The sequence below is a fragment of the Coptis chinensis genome, chromosome 6 (genome assembly GCF_015680905.1).
Source record: "Coptis chinensis isolate HL-2020 chromosome 6, ASM1568090v1, whole genome shotgun sequence".
Classification (NCBI taxonomy): Eukaryota; Viridiplantae; Streptophyta; class Magnoliopsida; order Ranunculales; family Ranunculaceae; genus Coptis; species Coptis chinensis.
Window position 1 is genome coordinate 92,170,314 of NC_141461.1, and position 19,232 is coordinate 92,189,545.

The 19,232-nt window shown below is 34.8% G+C and overlaps 1 protein-coding gene and 1 pseudogene across 2 annotated transcripts in view; both read right to left on the minus strand.

Annotated features, from left to right (window-relative positions):
* LOC147495442 (E3 ubiquitin-protein ligase At4g11680-like) overlaps positions 1–19,232 on the minus strand; it is an 87,794-nt gene that overhangs the window by 33,403 nt on the left and 35,159 nt on the right. The gene's annotated exons all lie outside the window — the stretch shown is intronic.
* LOC147495443 (uncharacterized) lies at positions 8,704–17,639 on the minus strand (annotated as a pseudogene). The gene is made up of 6 exons (XR_015198234.1): positions 17,052–17,639; positions 16,761–16,944; positions 16,582–16,678; positions 13,386–13,476; positions 11,524–11,739; positions 8,704–9,866 (listed from the first exon to the last, which is right to left on the minus strand). The product of XR_015198234.1 is annotated as an uncharacterized LOC147495443 (transcript).

Genomic DNA, 19,232 nt, shown 5'->3' on the forward strand with positions numbered 1-19,232 from the left:
TGGAAAGCGATGGAACCATGGCGTGTGATTGGGATTCGCGTGCCCTGGAGCGTCCGTTAGTTTTGTTAGGTCTGTTTCTTTTTGGAAGTATGTAATAACATAGTTTTCTTTTCATATGACCTGAAAATACGATGTTGAAGACACATTATTCTTAGAGTGGTTTGATGTTTATTTGGGACGGAAGATAGACTTTTTATAAAGAAATAAAGAGAATTTTTAGATTATTTTTGTTGTTAAGATTCTTTTATGATGTGGGTTTTAGGTTTTGACATATGTTGTATCCACCCGTCATAGCTTTGGGTTTTAGACAATTGAACCAAGTGATGTTTGAGATATTTATATTTCAAATATTCATTTTCTTTAATTGTTTAGAAATTCGAGGATGTGACATTTTGGTATCGAGCCTAGGTTAGCCCTAGATTTGGAAGGTCTATGTGATCCTCGAGAATGTGGTGATTGGGTGTGTTTGAGTTTAAGATGTTTGGAGTACTAATAGAAGTCCGTTTTGTTTTAAGGTGATGGCCGGAGAGGACAATGGCGTTCGGTAATGCTTGGAAGTAATACCATATCTGGCGATTTGGGAGCAATATTAACTTCGGTTGGTGCAAACTATTGAGGAGGGGTCAACATGCTAATCTAGGAGATCCTTTTGCTAGGAGAAACAAGGATTTTGCTACTTTAGGAGGCCAGAAGTTCAAGGGAGAAAAAGGGGCCATTGATGCTGAGAAATGGGTTGCTATGTGTGAGTCCGTGTTTGCTAAGATGCAACTCACTGAGGTGCAGAAGCAAGAGTTGGCTTCTCACCAGTTGGAGGGGTCAGCTTTATTTTGGTGGAGGTCTATTAAGGATAATGTGGATGTGGGAACTATGACTTGGGAGGATTTCCAAGTAAGATTTGGGAAGGTTTGTTCCTAATCTTTGTTAAGGAGCAATTAAGCGAGGAATTCTTTCATCCGTACCCAAGGAGGGGAAAAAGCATTTGCAGATGCATTGACTAAGTTCAATGAACTATCGAGGTATGCTCCTTATCTAGTGGATACCTAAGTAAAGAAGAACCGAAGTTCATCCGTGGACTAGAGCCATATCTATCGAAGTTATTTGATACCCTTTGATTCAGAAACTTTCGATCGTGTGTTAGATTTGGCATTAAGATATGAACAATTGGATAATAAACCCAAAGATGATAAGATTAAAGAGAATGCCCCAAAACAAGCCAGCTTACACCTTATTTCTAGTCAGCCACGTCAAGGGGCGTAGAAAAAAAGTCGAAGATCACCCATATATAATAGGCAAACAAGTAAGCATGTGGATAAGGACGCAAGTGCTTCGCTAAAGAGATTTGATGGTAATTGTTTGAACTGCGGGGAAGTTGGGCATACTATTCGAAGATGTCCTAAACCAAATGAACTAGTAGGCAAGTGTTATAAATGTGGACAGCTGGGACACTATGCTAAGAACAGCACTGGTTAATGTTAGGTATGTTTGGATTTGTTGTTTACTAGTTCCTTTATTGGTTTTTAGCATGCAAGAAATTATCGTATGATTATGAAAATAAAATGCTGGTTGTTTTAATGGTTAGTTTCTTATGAAATTTATAATTGAAATTGTTCAGCATGTTATAGTGTTGTTTTCCTAACGGAGTTTTCTATTTTAAGTAAGTATTGGCTAAAGAAGAAATTGTTATTTTAAAATTTCCATATTTGAGTAATTTGGATTTACCCAAGGAATAAGGAAAACCCTTTTGATAAAGGTTGAATTTGAAAGTTTTTTTTTATTGTCCAAGTTATGTATATCGTTGGTGTGTGATCCAATATACATAACATCTCTCTGTATGCATCGTTGGAGTTTGATCCAGTGTATACATGTACCCCGTTGGAGTGTGATCCAGTGTACATACCACACATTGTTGGTGTTTGATCCTATGTGATGGTAGAGAGTTAGTATGCATCGTTGGTGTGTGAACCAGTGTATACTTGCATATCGTTGGTGTGGGAGCCAGTATGCATGCATCACATTGTAGGTGTTTGATCCTATGTGATAGTGGACATAGTATAAGTCGTTGATGATATGAATCTGTTGAAGCTGTGAAAGAATGATTTTAATTAAGTGTTGGCAATTGAAGAAAACTAATTATGTTTATTCCTTTTTAAGGTGTGTATCTTGCGATATACGCATTATGTCTCATTTTTATTGGTTGACGATCGTCTTGTTTGTTTGGTTAATCTACACTCTACCTTGAATCTGGGGACGAGATCCTTTTTAAGGTGTGTATATTATAACACCCCGTCTTTTATTTTGCTTTTCCTATAATAATAATAATATTAATAATAATAATAGATAATAGACAATAGATAAAATAGAATATGATAAGTGTTAGTGGAAATAGGAGACGTGGGTTTATGAGATAAACCTTCTTCCCTATTTCGGGGGTTTTGTTTTTAACAGAAAGAAAACAGAATAGGGTTGGGGCAAAACAAAAAAAAAATACCCAGCGAGAGTTTTAGAAAAAAAAAAAAGGGGGAGTTTTACTGAAAGAAGAAAAGGAAAGGTTTTTCTGGTAGCTGGCTGATAATCGGAGAGCGCTACAGGTGAGTAGATACTTTCACATTCAACGATATAAAAGATTTCACTTTGAAAATCTTTAAAACATTGGTTTACTGTTGGATCATTGTTTTTTTTGTCGACTGTAGCATGTAGACGCATGTAGCCTGTCGACTGTTGGAAATTTGGTTGTATAGGCATGTGGCATGTATCGTTTTGAACTAAATGGCCTAACAAAGAAAAACTAGACTTATAACTTGAAGCCCGATATCTTGTAACCTCGTCGCCCGATATCGATGGGCCGGTTAAAGGCGTTATCTTTTGTTTAACCATGAATGGAATCGAAAGTATTTCATTATTTCTTTTATCAAAACTTGTTGTGAGTGTAACCATGATATTTTTTTGTTTAACCATGAACTGTTTTCATTGATGTTTGAGGAATGCTTTATCTTTGAATTGTTTATGGCGATTGAAGTTATTGGTGGTGGTGGGATTATAGTAGGAGTGATGTGAAGGTTTGAGCGACCATTAATGGCGTTCAAACCGTAACCAAATCGTCATGTTTTTGTTTGAATGATTGTTTGGTATGGCTTTTGTTTGCGATTGTTGTTGGGTTGAGGTGGATTGTTGGAGAGTTGATTTAAGTAGTGGGTAGAGGAGCTGTCGAAGCTCCAAAGGTTGTTAATGGCATCAAATTTGGATTTTTACAGTATAAAGGAATCGCGAATTGTTGGTATAGATACATGGGGTTTTTCTCCAAGAGTCAAACCGTGGGTTTTATTTTGGTTATAGGTGGCCGGTGGTGGCTTGTATAAAGTGGATGGAGGCTGGTGGGGATTTCATGAGGAAGGAGATGAGCGGTGACCCACGATTTGGGCTTGGGGCCAAATCGTGGTGGCTATATGTTTTTGTTTGTTTTTTTTAAATTTTTAGACTATGGGCTTTTGGCTTTGGGCTTTTGGGTTTTTGGAGTTTAGGCTAGGTTGACCAATAGTGAATGTTGACCAGAGTGGACTCTGACTTTGACTGTTGACGAGTGGACTTTGACTTTGACTTTGATCAGGGTTGACTTTGACCAGTTGACCCGAAAATTTGACTTTTTCCTAAAATTATGATTCGGTCTATTAGGATAAGTCTAGGACAATTAGCATGTTTGACTTAGGCTAAGACCTTTCTAAATATACTTGTGTACGTGTATTTACTACTTTGTGATTTTTCAGTCTTTTACGATACACAACGTTATGACACTTATACCTCCATGAAATTAATAACGCGTAAACCAAAATTACTTGAATCAAGATATTCCTTCGTTCTCTGAAATAATATATACAATAAATTTCAATAATGCGTAAGCAAAGTTTACCGCACTCTTTTAGAACTCTCCGCCTCAAGTTTTTTTGAATTGAGTTTTTCTTGTTGATGTCATAGGTTAGGTGGGCATTTATTGAATGTGCCATAAATGGCCCGTTAGCGTTATATATGGGTATTCATTGAATGTGTCATGAATGACCCGGGTATTCATTGAATCTGCCATGAATGATCAGATTGTTTGGACTACCCTAGAGAGGAACTAAGGTATTCGCCTTACGGGTTAGTTGTATTCCTTGAGTGTACGGGAATGTAGGGTTGGGTATTCCTTGAATGTGGCAGGAATGACCTAAGGTACATAGGTTGTGAAATATGTGTATAAGAAAAGTACACTACACCAGAACAGCACTTTTGTGACGGCTAGGAGGCGTCAGAATTATTTTTTGTGACGCCTAGGAGGCGTTGGAATTTAGGCGTCTGTGTTGGTGTCAGAAATATTTGTGACGCCAATATGCCGTCACAATTGAAATATTTACTGACGCCTCTACAGCCGTCACTAAATGTGCATTACTAACGCCTCTACGCCATCACTAAAATTGTATTACTGACGCCTTCACGCCGTCACTAAATTGGTGTATTGTCGTCACTATTGAACTTCCAAATCCCCCCAAAAACTGGCGCTATAACTTGGCGCCAAAACAAACTAACGCCTCTATACCGTCAGTAATTATAAATTTGTCTTGTTTTTAGATATATTTATCGGCCTATATATACCGTCAGTAATTATAAATTTGTCTTTTTTTAAGAAATGTTTAATGACGCCTGTCAGGCGTCACAAAATAATATTTATTTAAAAAGAATAATATTTGTTTTTGGTTTCCATCATAATATTTATATTTTTTTTCCCCTTAAATCACCTGCATAAATACAACCACATATACCCCAAACACATAATATAATTAAGACTTGACATATATTGACTCATCCTGCTATAATGCTTCTCGACCCGGTAAACAGTCTCAGAGACATATTCTAATACAAGGTTCAAGTACACCTCTTCCTTGTCGGTAGTTGAAAAGAAAAAATGCTTTAGTTGAACAATATTAGGATGCTCAAGTAAACGCATAATTTGGAGTTCTCTGTTCTTGTATCTCTTGTCCTGTAGAACCTTCTTTATAGCAACGTAATTGATTAATTAATAAGAGAAATTAAGTTGATTGTGCGAGTGTGTTTGGGTTTACTTTTGAATGCCTAATATAATATCTACAAAGATTATATAGAAGTTCTAACTTTCTTTTGCAGGAGGGTAGGACTTAATAACATTTTGTGCAGGGACGCGGTCCTACCCTTATATAGCAGTGGATATCGGTAAGTTTTAATTAAATGATTTAGATATTAAAACGAGTTATTTGAATGAGTTAATATAATGGAAGTTTTGCTTGAGAAGACAATATGCCGGTTGAAATGACGGAACTACCTGTCTTCCAAGCTGAGAATGATTAAGTTATGGGAAAATATAAAGTGATTGTTTGGATAATTAAAGTATGAAAATGTTTATTTGTGGTTAGTCTACTCATACCAGCAAATTCCATTTTTGTGACCCATGTTTGCTTTGTTTTGTAGCGTGGGTGTGTTCTTGGGAACACGAGGTGGAATCTGATGGAACCGCGTGGTGTGATGGGATTAGATGCTGGAGAGCGATCCGTTAGTTTTGTTAGGTCTGTTTCTTTTGGAAGTATGTAATAACATAGTTTTCTTTTCATATGACAAAAAATACGATGTTGAAGACACATTATTCTTAGAGTGGTTTGATGTTTATTTGGACGGAAGATAGACTTTTTATAAAGAAATAAAAGAATTTTTTAGATTATTTTTGTTGTTAAGATTCTTTTATGATGTGGGTTTTAGGTTTTGACATATGTTGTATCCACCCCGTCATAGTCTGGGTTTTTAGACAATTGAACCAACTGATGTTTGAGATATTTATATTTCAAATATTCATTTTTTTTAATTGTTTAGAAATTTCGGGATGTGACAGTTCTCCTCACAAACTGCTATTAATCGACTTACACGGTAACATTAGACAGAAAAAGCTTTCCGACGAAATTATTTTACTCTCTTCCTTATACCCCTCCTGTCTCCTACAAAATCTGAAAACCTTTAATTCACAAAAAAAAAAAAAAGATATTTCCTCGATCATGTGGTTTTTCAAATGTAAAGCCTCAAAAAATATAAATAAATATTTTCCCATTAAAATTATAAAATTTTAGATTTCTCGTGTGCAATCAAAGTATCAAACAAAATGACATTCCATTTTAAAAAATGCCATCGGATTTATTTTCTTGAAAAGAGGCTTGTCTTCTTTTTAAGAAAAAAATTCCAATCAATCAAGTCCATAAGGCTATATGTTTGAATCCCCCCTTAAAATTCAAGATTAGGAAAGTATACGGTCAACAAGAAGCCAAAAAAGCATCCAATGGTTAACCGAACCACAACCAAACCGGCCTATTTTTGCCAAACTGTAAACCGATCCAAACCGTAAACCGGTCTATTTCTACTTTTTTAAACCGAACCAAACCAAGTCAAGAGAGATATTTGACCCAACTCACGTGGTTTGGACGGTTTGAATGGTTTTATGCACACCCTAATCTTATGTTGCGGAGACCATTACCAATCCGGCCAGTTTTTTCTGCTTTCATATGGGGAATAAAATCAGCATGATAACGAAAATTATAAGGTCGCCAAAATAGACTTTAGAGTTTTTGTAATAAGAGCATTACCAATAGGTTGTGCAAATTTACACAGCTACATAGGAGTCACATGTATTTTTAATATAGATTTACACAGTAAATCTAATGGGTAAAAATACACATTCAAGAGTGAACTAATGGAATCTTTTTACAAAATTGCCAAAACAAATGGTGTTGGCTTTCTATTGGTTTAGATAAAGAGAATGCAAAACTTGTGGAGTTCCATTTTTTGAAGTAGTCGGTAATTAGAACTAATTGGGTTAAAAAATGTGTAAAACTATATTTTCATTTTTAACCAATCATTTAAACATTTTTAAGTCAAAAATCATTTCACAATCCCATTGGCAGATGTTTTTTAGTGGGAATTGTGTAAACTTACACTGAAAGTGTTTTACACAATCTCATTGGTGATGCTCTAAATGTAATGTGTGCAAAAGATTTAAAATTGTTGAAAACTGTGAGCTAGATGAATTTTTGGTATGACGATCTCTATGATGTCGAGCTCATCCTCCTAAAAATTCAAAACCTAAATTTAATTAGACTCCCCAATGCATCCAAGTGAGATGTGGCTCACTACCACACTTTAGAGATTAGAGCAACAAAAAAAAACTACACTTTAGAGATGAAATTACAAGAATAACTTTCTCAAATTAAACACCAAACTCGAATTCTAAATGTCTAAAGACATGTCATTTAAATCTTTATATCTATCCAACGGGCTATATTAAAGATAGCTAGGCATCCAACTTAAAACCAATTTGTGATAAGTGGAGCGGCCCCAATGTTTATATATTATTAATTGGCCAGGCTTGAGACACTCGATAGGATTAATGGATTGGATTATAATCTTAACACGCCCGCTTACGTATGGCGTAATCTTGGTCTTAACATGTGGACAATTTTAAAACAGGAGACGTGGAGTAACATAGGCCCAACCTTTGGGCCAGATCGAGAAATAGACCATTCTGATACCATATTGAACATGGACAACTAATTTAAAACAAATTTGTGATAAGTGGAGTAGCCTCAGGATTTATATATTGATTGACTAGGCTTTAGACACTTGATGTAGGATTATATTTTCAACAGCCCACCGTCGTACAACAGTACTGTTTATGACTTAAATCTGCTTTTGGAATGCGTATGTCAATTTAGTATGTCAATTTAGTATGTCAATTTAGTATCATGATGACTATGTATATATATATATATATATATATATATATATATATATATATATATATATATATATTTATATATATATATATATATATATATATATATATATATATATACATATACGGGCTCGCTACGTCGACATACTAAATTGACATACGCATTCCAAAAGCAGATTTTCATATTGAACTAAGGGCTGATTTTTGGTAGAGATGACTTACCCACTATGGATAGTATCTCCACAAAAAATCAGCTCAATTAGATGTCTCTAGTCTTGTCAAAAAAGTATTTAAATTCTGGAATAGTATATATATATATATAGTAGCGAGCCCGATATATATATATTTTAAATACGGACACCGACACGCGTGCCGTGTCAATGTAACCTAGGAAAATTTGAACTTTGATTTAAGAATCAAGCAGTACGATGTAGGAAGACAAAGTTTAAAACCATAAATGTCTTCCTTTGTTTTGTTCTTGTTTGATCAGACAAATTTATTCAACACGAGGTGGTATCTAAAAAAGGTGCGTATCTGTTTTTGACTTTCTGTGTATATATCTTTCTTCTAATACATTTCACCAAGGTCATGGATGACATCCTTTGTGTAAGCATTCCTAACGATTGCATAAAATGTTGGAAACCCATAGATGAACTAAATGCAAGTTATACTTTTTTTCCCTAATTGTTGTTGATTTTTCCATGCTGGCCGGACATTTGATATTCTATGAATCTACTTCATTACTTATATTTTTCGGTTTTGCGAATAACCTATTATACATTGAATTTGTTGCTTCTCTATCATCATTGTGTACATAGTTCAAAAGAGGTGATGATCGATTACTTGATCTTATTAGGATGAGAGGAAACTCTGTGGGAAGGGACGAAAAGACGATTGCAAGGTGGGAATTAACTAATAGACAAGAAGTGTTTGCCTCTATGTCAAAGAAGATAATGAAAATACCAAGGCAAGTGATATACATTCCTACTTGCTACCCTTGTGATTTAGTAGTAGCTAGGAAACTGACCTATAACTGTAATTTTGATTGGTCAGGGTCCTCTACATTCCTGCTTTGTGTGCATTCAGAGTATTCTATAAAATTTGAGTATCTAGTTATGCATTGGACATTATAGATCGTTGGAGATGTTTTTTTAAAAAAAAATTGCAGCAATCGTCTTTACTCGCGTCTTTACGTCTGTTGCAGTTCCTCTGTTACGCCGAACACACACATTAAATACCTTTGAGGGCCGGTTCTTGCATTTCTTTCTCCCTTGCTCATTTCATTGTCAAAGGAATGCCCTTTTTTCAATTTTTCAATGAAACAATGACAAGTCCGAGCAGTAGGAAAAGAAGCTGTCAGGATTAGATCACCAGGGAAATGGAATTCAAGTATACTTACTACTCCGATTAGATCACCCAGAACTCTTGGAGCAATGCCAAGTCCAGTGCAGATGCCACCAGCTGAGGGGGTAGATGAAGTGACAAAAGGGTAAGTGCCAAAATCAATATCTAGCATAGTTGCCTGACCACCTTCAACCAATATCTTCTTTTTCTGTCCGATGAAATCATTCACAACATGAACAGTATCAGCAATGAAGGGCTCCAACCGCTCGGCAAATCTCTTGTAGCGATCAACTTCCTCCCTAAGCATGTCAGGACTGTAATTAAACCCTTTAAATTGTGCAGCTGCTTCTGATAACAAAAGATCAAGCTTCTGAGGGAAGGTATCCATGTGCCTCAGATCACTTACTCATATCCCATTCCGTATCATCTTGCTCGAATAACAAGGCCCTATCCCTCTTTTTGTTGTCCCGATAAAGGATTTAGCAAGCTCGGATTCTCTAAGCCCGTCAACAACTTGATGAAAATCAAACAACAAATGAACGCGATCAGATACTAATATCCTTCCCTTACAGGAAACACCATTAGACTCGAGACCATCAATTTCTTTAAATAATCCCGGTAGATGCACCACAACCCCATTACCAATAACACATAGAGTTTCCTCATTAAGGATTCCTGAGGGAACAAGGTGAAGAGCAAGTTTCTTCCCCTCGTCATTGTAGATGGTGTGCCCAGCATTTGCTCCCCCCTGAAATTTTGAAAACATAGATTTAGTACTAAAGAACAAGCAGAACATGTATATATGTACCTACTCCCTCGGCCCCCTTTATCCAACTACTATCTGTGCGTTCACGTACATATCATTCTAGCCTAATGTGGTCAAATTGAAATTTAATCCGATTGGTAAAACGATGGAAAGCTGAATCATAATTCGAATAAAAAGGCATACGATTCATATAGACTATTCAAAATCCATCGTTTTTCAGCAAGACTTCGAAAAATCCGAAAACGAAAATTTATATTTTTAACAAATAAAACGATATAAAAAGATATATAATATACGATATACTCAATTCATCACTTTTGCTCATTTTTTACTACTTATATAATTTCAATATAACAAAGATATTATTTTTATTTTTTGAATACAACCCATATCGATATAGATATATATCTTTTTTCTTCTTACCCAACATGTTCTTAGTACTAATATATTTTTTTAGTAGTCCTACAAAGTTCTTCTTTACCCAACATGTTCTTAGTACATTAGTAGTCCTTAGGTTCAAAATATACTTGTAATTTCAATATAACGATATATACACATTAGATATACCCAAGGTTCAATATATATCGATATTTTGGTATACCGATATATATCGATATTTCAACATATATCCACCGAATATAGTATCCTTTTTTTCCGATATATATCGTAATTTCCGATATAAAAGTTTATATCGCCGATATAATCGATATATCCGATATTTACGATATATATCGATTGACTTTTTGACCATTTTTTAATATAAATCCGATATTTCCAATATATTTCCGATATATTTCCGATATTTCCGATATTATATTTCTGATATATCCGATATTTCCGATATTTTAAATAGTTTGGACTGGTCATAAAAAAAATGGATATATCCAATATATCCGATATTTCCAATATATATCGGTTTTTGGGTACACCGATATATTGATCGATATCGATATTTTGAACATTGGTCCTACCTTTACTCCACTACGCATTTTACAAATTTATTTGCAACTAGTTACACTCTCGCCCCGATATAGAGTCATTGAGCTATAATTATTGTCATGAACCACCTTAGACCATGGACCAAAATATCGCCGATATATCCAATATATCGCCGACATATATCGGTATTTTGGTACACCGACATCAATATTTCCGACATATATCCACCGAATATAGAACTCTTTTTTTCCGATATATATCGGAATTTCCGATATGAAACTTTATATCGCCGATATAATCGATATTTCCGATATAATCGATATATATCGGTTGACTTTTTGACCATTTTAAAATATAAAACCGATATTTCCAATATATTTCCGATATATATCCGATATTTCCGATATTATATTTTCGATATATCCGATATATCCGATATTTTAAATAGTTTGGACTGGTTACCAAAAAAATGGATATATCCAAAATATCCGATATATATCGGTTTTTGGGTACACCGATATATTGATCGATATCGATATTTTGGGCCTTGCCTTAGACAACATGAATTCTTTGACTATATTTTCCCAATCAACTAGCTAACATACAAAATTTAAAATTACAATACTAATATAAATAATACAGTTAAAGAAAAAACTAAACAAATTACATAAATTAGAACAAAAATAAAATAACGATGTACCTGACAACGAGCAACAACATCGAAATGACCAGCCAAAATATCGACAAGTTTACCTTTGCCTTCATCACCCCATTGACAACCCAACACACCGGATACTTGACTCAACTGACCCACACGTTCTTGAAACAAATCTTTTATCGGCGGCTGCTGCTCCGAAACAATTGATGGGGTAGTTGATAAAGATGCTACTACACCTCCCTTCCTATTTATAGCATTTCAGGAAAACAGCATTCGAGAAGCTGGTACTCCTCTTTTGAGGTGTAGAAAAAATTGGGGCGTTGGAATTGAGCTTCACTGTGGAGAGCTGCATGGCTTTGCTTTTGAGGACGAGGAAAAGAAAAGGGTTTTTCTTGTTTTGCTGATTTTTCTATTCTTCTTCTCTTAACAACAACTCGCAAACCCAGCCCATTAATATTTGGTTTTTTCGTAATTATGATTTTCTCTTTCCCATTTTCAGTCCAAATAAATTACCAAACAACAGAAGAATCTCATTCCATCCAGCTGCGATAGGGGTGGGCAATGGGCCGGGTCGGGCTAGCCCGGCCCTAAACATTTAAAGCTCTTCAGAAATTAGGGCCGGGTCGGGCCGGGTCACAAGTCTAAACCTCAAGCCCTGACCCTGACCCTAGCCCTCTTTAAAGGCTTTAGGGTCGGGCTTTAGGGTCGGGCCTATATATTTTCTTTTTTTTTACTACATCAGTTTTAAAACTCATTTATATTACAAAAATGTATAATAATCTACAAACTCAAAGTCCAACCAATCTAAGTAATAATCTGTATAAGTCAAAAATTTAAAATGCACATCCACAATCTAATGAACTGAAGTACATCGAGAGTTCGAATTTGTTCTTCCTCAGACTCAAACCTCACTAAAATTACATTTAACATTGAAATATATAGACAAATAATTATATTATCATTTTAAAGGAAGAAGTAATAGATATAAAGAAGAAACATAATAGTTTTGGTTAAGGGTCATGGAAGTTGTTAAACTATTTGTAATATCATAAATTATTTCTATAATAGATTCAAACAAATATAATATTACCTTTCTTCTAATTTAAAAGTGATTCAAGCTTTGTATATGAAAATGAAAATATTGGCTTTTGAACAAGTGATGGAGAAAGGTTTGAGATTACAAATGTCATTTTTCTGACAAAGGTTGTTTTTTGGTTTCTATGTTACAAATGTCTGCTCTGTATTTTGCTTTAATGATGTGGAAGGAAACTTTTAGTTTTAGACTTGGCTTGGATGTGAATAAAAATATAATTTATAAGAAATAAGTGAGAAAAGAAATTGAGAATAATAAGTTATGGACTTTGACTTGATGATCAAAGGAATAAAGTCTTATTTTTTATTAGGCTAGTGTTCATTGTTTTTCAATGGCTGCTAAGTTGACAAGTTTTTGTTATATAAAACAAGTTATTGGAAGTACCCTTGGGTGTAAGTGATAAATCACAAATGACAATGTTATTTTAATTGAAAATATTTAACAAAGAGTTGGACAATTATGGTATGTGTATTTATAGTGAAAGTATGAAACAGGGCCGGTTAGGGTCGGGCCTATGTTTTAGAATCTTAGCCCTATCCCTGCCCTAGAAGGCATTAGGGCCGGCCCTACTCTAAACTCGTGGAGGGCTTTAGTTGGAGGGCTTTATAGGGCTTAGGGTCGGGTCGGTCGGCGGATTAGGGTCGTTAGGGCCAAATTCCCACCCCGCGAAAGCATAAAAAGATGGAATTTTAAGGTTGAACTCATGAAATGGACACAGACTTAAGCTAGGACTATTCAAGTAGCCAACATCAACGCCTGAATATAACATGCATTGTAGGGGCAATAGAAAGGTTGACAAAGCCGGACATACCTCAATCAATAATAAGAAAATGAAAACATCGAAGCATTGATGAATTGTCGATCCACGGACTCTTAGCAAAACATATCTACCAAAGGTAAAACCGTAAAAGTAATGAAGAAAATCAATTAAACAAGGCATACAGGGGCATACAGATACCACATCGAAAAAGAAAGAAAGAAAATCACTAAACAAGACTTGCGGCAGAGACCACATCAAAATTGTTTGGCAATGAAGGCCACCAGATCCTTACTAAAAGTAATATGGTTTAACAAGAAAAACATAACATAGGTGAAAGTCATGACGAAAAATAACTTAACAAGATTACAAAGACATACCACACTAACAAAATAGATAGGCCACAGTCAGAATTTTCATTAAAAAGTGAAGTCTACAACAAAGATTAAAAGATGTAACAGATGAAAAAGAACCCCCATATAAGCAAAGCTAAGTTTAACTGGAAACTGTTTTCTTGTGAAAGTGAAGGGCATCTGTTCATTTTCCTTTGGTTTGAGAGGTATACGTGGTATAAACTCTCGTTTACCTCTAAATTGTCCGGATGCAATTTCAAAGATATATAGAATTGTCATAAAACCCAGAAGACAAATTAATCTAGTACCATTACAAAATCCTATACTTGGATTAATGTTCCTAAGAAGCATGATGGGACAACCTTTTTTTAATACTAATTCATGGGGTGGCAATCCCCCAGGAGCAATAGAATTTAAGAATTCTTGTTGATATAAGCTACTTAACATCATCGAACGCTTATCAAATGAATAATATATTGTTTCTTCCCCGGAAAAAGTCTAATAACTTTGTTGTTAAGTTTATCTACAACATCATTTCTTGGTGCTAATAACGCCTCATTAACAACGTAGTCACTATTACATCCATTAAGACTTAGAGAGGGATAAACAAAATTTATTAATGCATCTATCGATTGTTCACGGGTCCATTGTATTATCATATCATCCGGCAATCTAATCATGTCATCAATCACATAAGGTTCTTCACCATTACCAATACGCTAAATGAAATTCAGCAAACATTGGATCGTTTCTAGCACGCATATTTTGGTTTAAATGAATAATTTCAACTTTTGACCAAAACAAAGACTTGATTACGATGCATCAATAGTTTGAGCTATAGTAGAACGAGGAACCTCGGAAGTGTTTGACGGAAATCACCTCCAAGAACTAAGACTTTCCCACCAAAAAAAAAAAGATCTGAGTCAGTAAAGTCTTTTAAGGATGTATCTACTGACCTCAAAGGCATGTCGATGAGCCATAGTTGCCTCATCCCAAATAAGTATGTCCATGAAGACACAAAAGCTTGGCAACATCGGATTGTTTGCTAAATCTACAACCTGGATGAACCATCTATGTTAATTGGAATGCCAAATCTAGAATGTGCGGTTCGTCCCCCGTGTAACGATATTGCCGCAATTAGGATGTTGCAGTTTGCAATTGCAATATGACCTTCATTCCTTAAGTAAGCAAGAATCGATATAAGAAAGTTTTGCTGTGCCTCTGGTCCATCTATGAAAAAATAGAATTTCTTTTTTCTTTAACAGATGGAATGATCCTATCAAAAGCCAATCTTTGTTCAACATTTAGGTTTTGAATGGCCATGATATCTTCTTAAGGATTTCCAAAGATATCTCTTCATTTATTAATTGTGATAAACCACTATCATGATTATTGTTCATAGTAATTTTGGGGAGATCGTGAATCGAAAATACCTTTACCGCTCTCGAACTTGGCCTAAAATATTATCAAGATCTTTAAGCAAGCGATTAACCGAATTATCAACATTAGCATTTCCATCGCTTGATGAGGCATAGTCCTCTATCATAAAAGGATGAAACTCATCCCATAAGTCTCGTACACCATTTGGCTGGCAATAGACTAATATTGTAGCAAACAATTGTCTCAAAGCGGAAGGCATATGTGTAGTTGTTGCCTCTCTCGGACAACTCTTAATGCTATCATTCGGTTTCAAGCAAGCCCTTTTTTTTCTGGCGATTCTTTAAAAGTAGAACACGGTGTGCCATTCACTATTAACAAATCATCAAAAGATGTCGGACCTCGGACATGGAGCAATAATAGGCGTAAATAATAGCGTTCTCCCTCGGTAGGAGACATCAGATTCATTCTTCCTATCGACGTCGATTGAGGCTGGCGTCGTATCCACTCTTTTCTTTTGAGATCCCAAAAAATATTCGGAAATTCCAAGTAAAGAAATTTCCGTGCTTCTTCAAAAATACTATTAGTTTTAAAAACTCGTAAGCATTGTCTTGGATCTATGCTTTCGTTATCTACTATATCTTTAACTTTCTCATGCCTATAGTAAGTAACTTGTTGTCTATTAGGCAAATGTAAGCGCAAAGCTACAAATGTAAGTAAAATATTCCATTCAAAGGGAACTTATAAAGTCTCCAAAAGATTCATAGGCGATCCATCTCGCGATTAACAAATTCGGATATCTCGTCCGACCTCCACATGACTTAGTACTAACCCCAAACAACACCCTATCCGGACCTTTATAGACATACTTATATAAATATTTAATGTGGTTATTATCTTTGGAACAAATCTCGACATTTATATGACAATCATATTTTAAAAGCAAATAAGGATTGTATGGAATTACCCAACGATTATCTAGCGTATGTTTTCCTTTAGGGACATGCCTCCCATTATCACGTCTCATATATGCAGCATATGAATTCGTACCTAGTGAAGTAACGGAAGCAAATGCTTTTGGAAATCCACTTTTACAACGTCTATCTTTCATACAAACAGCATTCATATTTTTAATTCCACATGCATTATGCATCATATGCTTTACAACTGCATTATACAAATCGGGGCTCGATCCGGGATCGGGGAATTTCAGCAGATACTATTTCATCTATATCTTGAGAATTTTTTATTTTGTCATTTTCATCAAGGATGAGCAATATATGAGCATGGGGCAGTCCTCTTTTTTGAAATTCTATAACATGAACTTGTGCAATAACCCCGCCTAATAATATATGCTTGAAATAGGTCATCTTTTAATTCTTCTAACAGTGAATGAAATAGTCTAGTGATCTGATCGTCTATCTCTTCTTGTAATACTGACCAAAATCTATCTCTCTAATAATTGAGGACCAAGATTGATTGCATGTAACAAATAATAAATAAATCAGGTTTTCCGTTACCTCCTTACTAATCCCATAGCATCTTGATAACGGTGATGCATATCACGTGGACTACCCGTATAAGAGGATGGAAGTATCGTTCTTCTACCAATATTGCCTAGTTATCACAATTAAATATATTAGGTAACTATAACATAACAAAACAAATTAATATGAAAACTGTACAAAAAGTGTCATACCTGCATTGGTTTCTCCAGAATTTAGAGCATCTTGTAAACCTTGATACAATTCAGCTCTAATGTTTGCCTGATTATCACGATAATATCTGAGTGCCATTGTTTCTATTTTTACACGGATGTCAACAACAAATTGTTGAAGAAGGCGACAACCAAGAAGAAACAAAGATACCTCGCAAGGACGAATCTGGAATATATAATGAAAGAATTATTTATAATTATAAAAATGAATTTGATTTTAAAAAGGGAAGACAGTAAAATATCGCAAAAAGCAAAGAAGAAATTTATATTTACTTGAAGAATATAAGAATAGTAAGCGCGACAACTAATTCTTCTCGTACTACTACGATGTACACTCAGGTCCCACCCATATTCACCGAATGGCAATAAAAGAGGATATTGCAATGGATCGTAATATCCCGCGGTGTCTGGAATTGGACGAATATGGCCTGTTTGTGTTTGAACTATTATATCTCTTGGTTCCAATAGTTCTGGATCATTATCACCAATCAAGACAGCAGCAACTTGCGATTCTGTTGGCAAGGTGTGTTCCCTACGATCAATTTTCAACTCTTTAATGATTAGTGCATTGTTGTAAGTCGTCCCTCTGTCAATTTGTCTAAACACACCTACAAATGGATTATTGCAATTATCCAAGATAGATTTTATCTTAGAAATAATGTGTATATTTAAATTTTCATTTTCAGCATGACGATTTTCAATCTCATGATCAGTGTCAAAGATATACAGTTGCAAAAATCTAGGTTTGCTACCAGGTGTTGGTAAGAGGCTCCCTATTTTATGATAAATAGAACCTCGTGCACGATATGAAAAAACACCATCCCTACCACTTGCAATTTTTTTATCCAGGTCAACACCCATCGAAGTAAATGAAAAAATATGATTGTAAGAACGTATGTTTTCTCTAAAATGTTGTCCACATTCACCGTGATCAAGAAACAACTCTTTTAGTTCATCTGGTGCTGTTGGCCTTGGAAGATTTATTCTACCTTTAGAACAACAAATTTCTGGGGTTTCATGAATAAATCGTTTTGCTCCACAATATTGACAAATAGTCGGAGTGGGTATCATGTAAGGGGTGAAGTTATGATCCAGAATGAATCCTCTCGCGCATCTATAAAACCCTTTGCTAATCCTAGAAGTTTGTGTTGATGCTATCTGGCGTAGACAATGTATATGAGCTTTGAATGTGGTGAACTAAATAACAAAACGTAGATTGATTTGTGTTAGCAAACTATAATGACCAACATGCATTAAATTATAATGTAGATAATTAATAGAGAAAATTTTGATGATAAATTTGTACCTCTAGTTGTAAGATTATGTAATATAATCAGATCTTGAGAACTCCTATTCCTTGCTTGCCGTGAATATGTAAAAGACGATCCCCGATAGGATTTGTAGAATTGTTGTTCAATCGCATGAGAGTTTTTTTTTTAAATGTATATATCTATTATAACGAAAGTTATGGTTGTATTGGCGCATGAGGTTTAAAAATGATGGGAAACATTAGAAAATTTCAATATTTATTTGAGACATGACTACATATAATATGGACTTCTTATTAGTGTCTTTATCTTGTTTCACTAATTCAATTTTAACCCTAAAAATATTTTCATTATGCTTAAATAAAATTCAACATCGGAAGCATAATGAATCCTTAAAAATAAAATGCATGTTAGAAAAAAGTAAAACTAAATAATTTTTTAATAAGAAAGGCCATTACAGAGTAGTAGAGTTGTACTGCCGTTTGGTTTACACGCTGGTGATAGCGATTTCTATCCCTAATCATACGGGTATTTAGCTGTTCATTCTCGGGGATCCATTGCTGGTGTTCACGGCCGTTCAACACTTTTCATTATCGTTATCCATATTACTTAGAAAATCAGAGTACCATAAAACCGGAAAAAAAAATAATAATAAAAAAGAATAAGATTTAAGAAGCTAATGAGAAGAAAATAAGAAAATTCGGAGATCGATGTTACCCAAACATTGATAAACAGCAGAATCGAAAACCCGTGAGAAGACTATCTAAATTCTAGAAGTTTATAGCCTAAGCTTAAGCATAAATAAATCAGAAAATTGAAATTAGGAATAGTAAAAATGTTTAAATTCACTGAACTCACCTCTTCCATTGCAATTGAATAGAGGTGATTTAGTTGAACATGATTTACTACTACTTAACCCAATGCAGCACGTTAAAGGTAAATCACATGAAACAACTAAAAAAATTGGGGCCTTCATTAAAGATTAAGAAAAGCATATAAATATAATAATATAAACAGGAACAACTTTGTTTGTTACAACCACTAATGGCGACTTGGTGAATGACATCAAACAACGAGCGTACCATCACGCGGTGTATATAAACATGCTTTTCAATCTGCTAATCTTCGTAATTGATCACTGTTCAACATCATTGGCCGATAGATAGGAAAACAAAATAACGCTAAA